Source organism: Ursus maritimus, unplaced genomic scaffold (genome assembly GCF_017311325.1).
Source record: "Ursus maritimus isolate PB19 unplaced genomic scaffold, ASM1731132v1 scaffold_34, whole genome shotgun sequence".
NCBI classification, from domain to species: Eukaryota; Metazoa; Chordata; class Mammalia; order Carnivora; family Ursidae; genus Ursus; species Ursus maritimus.
This window is the reverse complement of record NW_024426008.1, coordinates 709,207-718,350: the sequence shown is the minus strand read 5'-3', so window position 1 is coordinate 718,350 and position 9,144 is coordinate 709,207. Positions and strand designations below refer to the sequence as shown.

At 41.5% G+C, this 9,144-nt stretch overlaps 1 pseudogene; it reads right to left on the bottom strand.

Moving 5' to 3' along the window:
* Nucleotides 1–547: 547 nt before the first annotated feature.
* LOC103682239 lies at nt 548–3,785 on the bottom strand (annotated as a pseudogene).
* Between the last annotated feature and the right edge of the window lie 5,359 nt (nt 3,786–9,144).

Sequence of the window (9,144 nt, the reverse complement as noted above, 5' to 3'; positions counted from 1 at the left end):
TGCCCCCCACTAAAGATGCCAACATCAAGCCTCAGTTTTAACCCACATTTCCGACTGATAAATCAGAGGTTCCTGCGAGCCCTTCCTCAGGTTCAATTAAGTTGCTAAAGCAGCTCACAGAACTTAGGAAAAGAGTTTGCTTACCTTTTAATAATTTATTATGAAAGGATATGATAAAGGATACAGATGAGCATCCAGGTGAAAGAGAGGTGTAGAGCAGGGTATATGGGAAGGGGCACAGAGCTTCCATGCCTTCTCCAGGCACACTACTCTCCCAGCACCTCCACGTGCTCACCAACCTGGAGGCCCCCAAGCCCCACTGGAATTTTTATGGAGGCTTCATCACATAGACATGATCAATCTTTAACTCAATTTCCAGCCCCTCCCCTCTCTCCGGAGAATGAGGAGTGGAGCTGAAAATTCGAATCTCCTTATCATGGCTTGGTCTTTCTTGTGACCAGCCCCCAACCAGGAGCCTACCAAGTTACCTCATTAGAACAAAAGACACTGCTATCTCCCGGGAAATCCAAACGAAATATAGACACCATCAAAATTTTCTTGTATCCTTGTTTTTAGCTGCTGTGGCTTGCTGAATCAAAGCTGCTGGATTTGGTACAAGTTCAGTGTCATTTCCTCCAAGAATTAACTTCTCATTCTGGGCTCGAAATACTGAACAAGCAATGCCTGGCCTCATCTGAACCCTGTGGATATATTTTTCACCCAAGAATTTTTGGATTTCAACAAGAGAACCATTCTCTTGAATAACAACGTTGATGGGGAAGTGAGCTTTCACAGACCTCATCTTGTACCGGAAGCCCAGCCCTTGACCATGTTCTGTACATGATTACAGATGGTGTGAACAGTAATCAGTTCCTGCTATTTCCCCACCACTTGTCAACTCTGAAACTCTTCTTTTTTTCCTAGGAGATTGAGTTCTACACTGATGTGATTGAAGTCCCTTCACAGGGTTCCTCTGGCGCCCATCACAATAATAGTGCATCCCTTCAGAGTGAGGTCGGCATTTTCTGGGATGTCAACAGTCTGATTGCTGAGAATGGTCTTCGTTCTCACAGCAGATGTGGCAAAAGGCCACTAAGTTTCTTTAACAACAAGATGAAGTCAACTGAAGACTTCCTGCCATTCCCCCCAATTCCGATCAGTAATACTCAACGCGCAGCCTACTTCTGAGCCCAAAATACTCCCCAAATTCATCATGAAATTTGGCTTCAATCTAGTTCACACGTCCCTCTGGCTCCAGACATCACTGGCTGGTCTCCTGAGCTCATCCACACCACCACACCATTCCTTTCTGTGCCTTGTGTTCATTGTACATTTCTGTTCCATTTTCTCTGGAACTTTGTTTGCTCACATTTCCATTCCATTTTCTCTGGAACTTTCTATGCTCAATTCCCCTTTCCACCTTCCTCCATTCTTCTTCACTATTGTTTCTGGTCTCACAACTTCCATGAGATTTTTCTTCAAAAGTCATCAATGATTTCCTAATAGCAAAACCCAATGGCTTCTTTTAGATTCAGTTCCCATGTTCATCCTCAGACATAACCTTTGTTGTTAGTTTAGTAGTATCTTTCCAGACTTTCCCCTTTCTCCGCATCCTCACCAACATCTGTCATTTCCTGACGTGTTAATTTTAGCCATTCTGACCGGTGTGAGGTGGTATTTCATTGTGGTTTTGATTTGTATTTCCCTAATGCCGAGTGATGTAGGGCACTTTTTCATGTGTCTCTTGGCCATTTGGATGTCTTCTTTGTGGAAATATCTGTTCATGTCTTCTGCTCATTTCTCGATTGGATTATTTGTTCCTTGGGTGTTGAGTTTGATAAGTTCTTTATAAATTTTGGATACTAGCCCTTTATCTGATATGTCATTTGCAAATATCTTCTCCCATTCTGTCGGTTGTCTTTTGGTTTTGTTGACTATTTCCTTTACTGTGCAAAAGCTTTTTATCTTGATGAAGTCACAATAGTTCATTTTTGCTCTTGCTTCCCTTGCCTTTGGAGATGTGTCTAGGAAGAAGTTGTTGCAGCTGAGATTGAAGAGGTTGTTGCCTGTGTTCTCCTCTAGGATTTTGATGGATTCCTGTCTCACATTTAGGTCTTTCATCCATTTTGAGTTTATTTTTGTGTTTGGGGTAAGGAAATGGTCTTCTGCATGTGGCTGTCCAATTTTCCCAACACCATTTGCTGAAGAGACTTTTTTCCATTGGATATTCTTTCCTGTTTTGTCAAAGATTAGTTGCCCATAGAGTTGAGGGTTCATTTCTGAGTTCTCTATTCTGTTCCATTGATCAGTGTGTCTGTTTTTATGCCAGTACCATGCTGTCTTGATGATTACAGCTTTGTAATAGAGCTTGAAGTCCAGAATTGTGATGCCACCAGGTTTGTTTGCTTTTGTTTTTGTTTTTAATATTCCTCTGGCTATTTGGGGTCTTTTCTGGTTCCATACAAATTTTAGGATTATTTGTTTCATTTCTGTGAAAAAAGTTGATGGTATTTTGATAGTGATTACATTAAATGTGTAGATTGCTCTAGGTAGCATAGACATTTTAACAATATTTGTTCTTCCAATCCATGAGTATGGAACGTTTTTCCATTTCTTTGTGTCTTCCTCAGTTTCTTTCATGAGTGTTCTATGGTTTTCTGTAGTTTTCTGAGTACAGATTCTTTGCCTTTTTGGTTAGATTTATTCCTAGGTATCTTATGGTTTTGAGTGCAATTGTAAATGGGATTGACTCATTTTCTCTTTCTTCTGTCTCGTTGTTAGCGTATAGAAATGCAACTGATTTCTGTGCATTGATTTTATATCCTGTCACTTTACTGAATTCCTGTATGAGTTCTAGCAGTTTTGGGGTGGAGTCTTTAGGTTTTCCCCATGAAGTATCATATCATCTGCAAAGAGTGAGAGTTTGACTGCTTCTTTGCCAATTCAGATGCCTTTTAATTTCTTTTTGTCGTCTGATTGCTGAGGCTATGTTGAATAGCAGTGATTAGTAAACTTGGTCTTGGCGGGACATCCTTGCTGATCTTCTGGGGGAGGGGCCTGTTGCATTAATTCTCAGGTGTCTTTGCCCAGGCGGGATTGCACCTCCCTTGCCAGGGGCCAGGCTAAGTCATCTGCTCAGGTTTGCTCTCTGTAGCTTTTGTTCCCTGAAGGCTTTCCACACAGGTTTAGAGGATGAGAATGAAAATGGCAGCCTCCCAATCTCTGGCCCCACTCCTCAGTGCGCCCTCAGAGAAAAGCAGTCACTCACTCCTGTCCCCGTGGTCTCCTGGAGGAACTCCGTGCTCACCTGGCCTGTGACCACACGTTTCTATCTCTGGCACACGGTCCTGTTTGGAGTCTCCAAACCCAGCAGATTTTTGTGGCACACTCCTGAGCCGCTCCTCCCAGGGGAAGAAGGGGAGTCTCTCCAGTTCTGCTGCTTGTTGGGCCGCGTGCTGGAAGAGCAGTGGCGCAACTGTGCCTCGGATCACTGTTTATGGCCACCCCGAGCTGAGAGCCCACTCCTCGGCTCCCGCTTTGCCACCAGCTTCCCGGCTCCGATACCTGGGAGCTCTGCCTCACTCACGCATCCCCAGTCTTTCCGTGACCCTGACAGTCCTGAGACCACACGGTCCCAGCAAGGGTTCCATCCCCGGCTTCCTCACCAGAGCGACGTCCCTCACCGGAGCGGACTTCTGCAAGGTCCGAGTTTGCGCTCTGCTGCTCTTTCCCTTGCCGGTAGCCGGCTGACGGAGGCTCCCTCGCCCCATGGTCTGGCTTCCCATATGTCGCCTCAGATTCACTTCTCTGCACCTCCTACCTTGCAGAGAGTGGTCGTTTTTCTGTTCATGGAGTTGCTGCTATTCTTTTCTTCATTCTCCAGTTGAGTTGGTAGGTGTTCAGAATGGTTTGATAACTCTCTCTAGCTGAGTTCCTGGGAGCAGACGAAATTTAGTTCGCCTACCGCTCCGCCATCTTGGGCCACCCCCTTCTATGGCTTTTATTAAAAACCTCACTGAGATTAAGCTGTTCTATTGCTTTGTAATTTGCTTTTTCACTTAGACTAATATGTCCTAGAGATTTCTTCATGCCACGCATTCAGCTTCATCTTAACTTTTTTATTCACTGCATAGTATTCCCCTGAATGTATTAATAGCATAGTTTGACTATTATTCCATATTATTCTTCTACTGATGGACATTAAGACTGTTTAAATTTTTTCTAATATTTTAAATAATAATGCAATGAACATTCTTAGTTATGCCACCTTATGCACAGGGGGAAAATGTTGCTGTATTGAATAATTACTAGGTTGAGAGCTATAGAAATTTTTAACTGTTATAGTCAAATTGCCCTTCAAAACACTGTGACAATTTACATTTCTCCCAAAAGTGTAAAAGAGGACACATTTCCTTACATGCACTTTAATACTGAACATGATAAATATTGTTGCCAAATTGATGGGCAAAATCATTTATTATTTAAATGTGCACTTCCTTGATTATGTTGCTTTTGAGCAGCATTTCATATATTTGGTAGCTATTTGCTTTTTTTCTTCAGAAAATTTCCTGTTCAGGGGTGCCTGGGTGGCACAGCCGTTAATCGTCTGCCTTCGGCTCAGGGTGTGATCCTGGCGTGATGGGATCGAGCCCCACATCAGGCTCCTCCGCTGGGAGCCTGCTTCTCCCTCTCCCACTCCCCCTGCTTGTGTTCCCTCTCTCGCTGGCTGTCTCTCTCTGTCAAATAAATAAATAAAATCTTTAAAAAAAAAAAAAGAAAGAAAATTTCCTGTTCAAATCTTTGGTATATTTTTCCATTGAGTTGTCTTTTTCTTGATGATTTGCATATGTATTTGAATATTCTACATATTTATCTCTTGTCAGTAATATATATGCTGTAAATTTTTTCTTCTGATCTCATACTTCTTTTACATTGTTTACAGCATCCGTGGTTGTTCAGATGTTTTTAGTTTACATACAATTAAATGTGCCAGTTTTTTCCTTTACAGTTTCTGGGTTCTGTGATTTGCTTAAGGCCTTTCCAGGCCCAAGACCATAAAAAAATATTTTTTGTAATACTTTCATAGTTGAGTTAGGTGTTAGCTCATTTTTTTAGGTGTTAGCTTATTAACTATCTTAAATTTGTTATTGTGGGTATGATATGAAGTACAAATCTAGTTTATTTTTTAAATCTAAATGTACAGCTATGGCAGAAAATGCTAGGTGCTCAGCAAACCATTTCTTCCTCTTCCTGGGCATACATTAATATCTTTCTAAGCCTTTGCAGTTAAGTGTGGCCATGTGACTAAGCTCAAGGGAACAAATGTGGGCAGAGATTATGGACCCTGTTTCGGTCTGGCCTATGAAAACTTCCCACACACATCCTTGATTTTGTTTCCCCTCATGGCTGAGGCGGCCAAGCAGGCACCCTTGGAAACTATGTTTTGAAAAAAGAAATATCCTAAGATGGGAAAAGTCTTGATCCCTGAATCACTACTTGGAGGAAGGCCACTGCAAATCAGGAACACCCATTGTAGACTTTAAGTGACAGAGAAATAACCTTTTACGTTATTAAGCCACTGAGGTTACAGCAGCAAATATCACCTTCACTAATCTTAGAGCCAATTTTTCCAGTACCATTTACTGAAAAATTTGTCCCTTCACTACTGAATTGAGATGCTTTCACCTTTATTATAGAGCAGTATTGCAGTTAAGAGACAGCCATGGCATTCCTTTGTGTACATGGGCCTTGTAAGTAATCCAAGTTTCCCCATAAGTAAAATGGGGTCAATGAGAGTATGATACATAGTGAGCTCTCAATGAATGTTAGTAGTTTTTGATGTTATAACTGTTATATGCTAAATCCCATTAAGCATGGGTCTATTCCATTCCATCATATATTTGTCTATTCCTTGTTTGTTTATTGTGCCCTATGTCTTTCCTTGGGACTAAACTTTCATTCTGCTGGACTTAGTACTACCACTAGACCTGGGCAACTGGGCCTCTGCCTTGGGCCCCAAGGCTTATAGGGCCTGCTCTGACTTTCCTCCAGCCAAGCCCCTTGGCTGGTGAAGAGTGGGTGAAGTGTGTAAAGGATACATAAGGACTACCCAGACTCCATGCCCATACCCTCAAGATCATGTTCTGAGTACCTGGGATTTCAGAATTTCCTGCCCACATGGCCCCACTTCCAGGTCTTGTGCAGGCCTCTTCTGTGGACCTTACCTCCTGCGTATAGATCACACTTCTAACCAGACCTGAGGGCTGGCAAGGGGGAGGCTGCTTAGGGCAGGGCAGGATGGAACTTGGACTTGCAGGTTAGGGTTCTACCTGCATGATGTAGTTTCCCCTGCAGAAAAAGATGGAGCTAATGGTAGGAAGAAAGAGACGGAGATGTCACAATTTGGAAGTCTTCATCTGCTCCTGCCTAAGCTCCTCAAAGGTTAAGGAAGCACTTGGCTGGATTATATCCTCTGAAATTCTTCTTTCGGTGAGCAACAATTTCTGAGTCCTCACATTAAACAAATCTTATTTTTGTCATTCCATTGGACTGCTAATTTCGCTGGGACTAGATGTTCATCTATCTATCTATATTTTTTAAATGAAGCTTTCAAAGTATTGCTCTAGTATTTTTCAGTATTTAATTTTATTGATGAAAAGTACAATGCAAACTGATTCTTACCCCTCCCCACTCCCCAGAAGGTTTTTGAATTTTCCCTTTATCCTTCATATTCTGAAAATTTACCATGATATATCCAGGTAGGCACCTTTTTTATATATCTTGCTCTTCACTTGTGGACATTTTAAATCTGCAGACTCTTGCCTTGCTCTTGAGCCAGAATATTTTAAATTTACTCTGGATATTGCTCTTCTCATTTCCATGAATGCCAATTATAAAATTTTGCCCTCCTAGACTGATTCAATTTTTCTCTCCCCCTGTTGTCAACAAGGGACATGAAGAACAAGTCATGCCCTTGGCTAATGTATACCACAAAGTCTTGCTATAGCTCTGCAACTAAATTGACATGTGTACCAGTTAACCGTAGCTGCGTACCACATAACTACAAAATTTCAGGGGCATTAAAAACAACATTCCTCATGCATCTGCAGGTTGATTGCGAGCTGTGCCCTTGGCTGGGGCAGTTCAGTTCTACAAGTTACTCATCCTCCTGGGACTAGATGGCTAGCCCTGGTACATCTTCCTGGGGATGCTGGAAGCACAAGCGTATACAGGCCTAATGGTGTATTCATGGCCGGTTGCTTCACTTCTGCGAACATCCCATTGGCCAAAGCGAGACACATGGCAAGACACAGGGTAGGAAATTACACTCTGGTGCTGTGTGAGAGGGCGCTGCAAAGGTTTTGTGGCTGAACCTGTGGGTAAAGGGAAGGGTGAAGAATCAGGCCATTACCATCATCATAGTGCGAGTGCATAAGTACCCTCCTCTGGTACCCAGGTGGTCAGCTCCCGTGCCGCACGTTGAAAAATGCTGATGGAAATGTTCTCCAGGGCACAGTTGCAACTTTGTACCTACACAGGCCCTGATATATGACTTAAACCCACAAAAGACCTTTCGTAACAAAAGGACTACAATGTCATGTAAATACAATGGTTTTATAAATTTGGGACTCACATAAATGGCATAGAAAAGATAGTCTTACCCTCATGGGAGCACAGTAAAATTTTTCTTGGCTGACTGTAACGTGAGTAACCAGATATAAATCATTGCTTTAGCAGCCTAATAATACTGGGGATAACCTAATAAACCGCCTCAACTCTTGATTGCCATATTCATAGTAATATAGAAACAAGAGGGATCCAGAATTCTTACACAAGAATGGTTGAGAGGGGCAGTCCTTTCTGAAGGCAGTGCCAAGAGACTTGCCTTGATGCTATCTCTCACAGCAAGCATGATGTTTTTATGTAAAATAGTGTATGTTACATATCAATACAAAATAGCAAACACTTTTACAAAATTTGTACAAGATTGAGGCAGTTTCAATTTTTCATGCAAATGGATTTTACTGTTATTACTTAACTCTGGAATTGTTTTGTTGACATACGTGGTGATTGGGGAAGCTCATCTTCTAAGCACCCTCACCGTCAGCAAGCATAGAACACTGGGCAGGTTTACCCTTCTGCATAGTATCGAAAGTGACTGAGTTACTGTGAGGTACTCATATTGACTCTTGTGCTCCACAGAAGACATAAGTTTCCTTATTTTAGACCCACAATGATTAATGATCAGCTTGATTAGGAATCAAATTTAAAATGTGATATATAATAATATATATTATATTATTATATATTATATTATTATATGTAATAATATATATTATTATAAATAATAATATAATTTGGCAGGGAGCCTGGCTGGCTTAGTTGGTAGTGTTGGACTCTTGATCTCGGGGTCATGAGTTCGAGCCCCACCTTGGGATAGAGATTACACAGAAAAAAAAAATCTTTAAAAAATTATGTAATTTGGCTTGTTAGAATAAAATCCAAAGTAGACTAAAATGAAGCAGTTTAATTAAACAGCTGATTAATAATACCTTCAACAAGCACTTAAATCTTGTAAGAGGTCATTGAGCTGACTCTTGGGATAGCTTCCTCCTTTATCACATTTAAGATCTGTAGCTCTGCTGGGGGCTTCTGCCAAAGGTAGTCAGGACACTTTGTATCTAAGGAAACTCTGCTGTGGCCTTTTATCCTCATTAGTGTCATTAAAGTAAGGTAAGTAGGGATAAACACGTCTTTAGTTTAAGTTGTATTCCTCCTTACTTGTGGCGTCAGAGATTAATTTTGAAGAATGGTGTCAGTACAGTTACTGTTGATATTCTTTTTCATGCTTCTTATTCAGAACTGATTTTGGATTTATAAGAAAGTTGCAAAAACAGCACAGAGAGTTTTCATATATCCCTCACTCAGCTCCCTCTAATGCATAACCACAGACAATGATCAAAACCAGAAAATTAACATTACTACAATGTTAATTCAGTACAATGTTACTACAACCGTGGTGAACTACAGTTCTCGTTCAATTCTCACCAATTTGTGGTGCCTGGCTGGCTTGGTCAGTAGAGCATGTGACTCTTAATCTCATGGTCCCGAGCTCAAGCCCCACACTGGGGGTAGAGATTACTT